Source organism: Palaemon carinicauda, chromosome 23 (genome assembly GCF_036898095.1).
Source record: "Palaemon carinicauda isolate YSFRI2023 chromosome 23, ASM3689809v2, whole genome shotgun sequence".
Classification (NCBI taxonomy): domain Eukaryota; kingdom Metazoa; phylum Arthropoda; class Malacostraca; order Decapoda; family Palaemonidae; genus Palaemon; species Palaemon carinicauda.
Genome location: NC_090747.1, coordinates 17,855,131 through 17,857,122, shown reverse-complemented (window position 1 = coordinate 17,857,122; position 1,992 = coordinate 17,855,131).

The window sequence follows — 1,992 nt, the reverse complement described above, 5'->3', positions numbered from 1 at the left end:
AATATATATATATATATATATATATATATATATATATATATATATATATATATATATATATGTATATATATATATATATATATATATATATATATATATATATATATATATATATATATATATATATATATATATATATATATATATATATATATATATATGTGTGTGTGTGTGTGTGTGTGTGTGTGTATATATATATATTATTATTATTATTATTATTATTATTATTATTATTATTACTATCCAAGCTACAACCCTAGTTGGAAAAGCAAGATGCTATAAGCCCAGGGGCTCCAACAGGGAAAAAATAGCCCATTGAGGAAAGGAAATAAGGAAATAAATAAATGAAGAGAAAAAATTAACAATAAATCATTCTAAAATAAGTAACAACGTCAAAACAGACATGTCATATATAAACTATTAACAACATAAAAAAAAATATGTCATAAATAAACTATAAAAAGACTCATGTCCACCTGGTCAACAAAAAAGCATTTGCTCTAACTTTGAACTTTTGAAGTTCTAATGATTCAACCACCCGATTAGGAAGATCAATCCACAACTTGGTCACAGCTGGAATAAAACTTATAGAGTACTGCGTAGTATTGAGCCTCGTGATGGAGAAGGCCTGGCTATTAGAATTAACTGCCTACCTAGTATTACGAACAGGATAGAATTGTCTAGGGAGATCTGAATGTAAAGAATATATATATATATATATATATATATATATATATATATATATATATTTATATATATATATATATATATATATATATATATATATATATATGTATGTATGTATGTATGTATGTATGTATACATACATATATTCATATGTATGTAAATATATATATATATATAAATATATATATATATATATATATATATATATATATATATATATATATATATATATATATATATATATATATATATATATATATATATGTATGTATGTATGTATGTATACATACATATATTCATATATATATATATATATATATATATATATATATATATATATATATATATATATATATATATGTATATATATATATACAGTATATATATATATATATATATATATATATATATATATATATATATATATATATATATATATGTATATATATACATATCTATATAAATATATATATATATATATATATATATATATATATATATATATATATATATATATATATATATACATATACATTTCTTTTTATTACAAGTTTATCGAATCGGTATCAATAGAGTACCTGGTTATACTGTGATCACATATTAACGTATATTGCTATAGCTTACCCACGTTAGCCGGATTTTTTTTTTTTCAGGATAAAACACTATTGCAAAGGAAATTAAATATCTTTTTATATGAAACAAGTAGAAAGAAAGATGGAACATTATATATATATTTTCTTGAAGTAATCATAAATAAAAACTGGACCTGAAGGGAACATAAATTATTGGTGAGTTAATTTGCTATTTTGAATACTGTGTAAATATGGTCCAAGATCGTTTATTTCATCGTCCTTCCAGAAAGAGAAAAAAAAAAGAAAAAAAAAACGCTAGAATAAGGAGGATGTTTGTATTTGCCATACAATCTATGTCACAAATCATCATATTTCAAATCGATGTTTGCATGCACATCTTCCTAGACTAACTATTCATACTTATTCAATTCTGAATGCTTTATTTTTTCTACAGCAATCTCAGTCCCACTACCAAAATACATTTTTGATTCTTCATTGAAGGTGAATGTGAAGTTACGAAGGATTTCTTTTAGATTTATTGGTATAAATTTATTTACATTTAAACTATACAGTCATACAAATTCTTCTCTTTACCTATTATTTATTTACCTTTTAAATACATAATATATTTTCCTTGTTAGTCTTGCAAAGTATTGCCTTCGCAAAATATAAAGAAGTCTATCTCCATTAGGCATTCCACATATTAAATCACGTTCGTATCTTAGTTTCCATG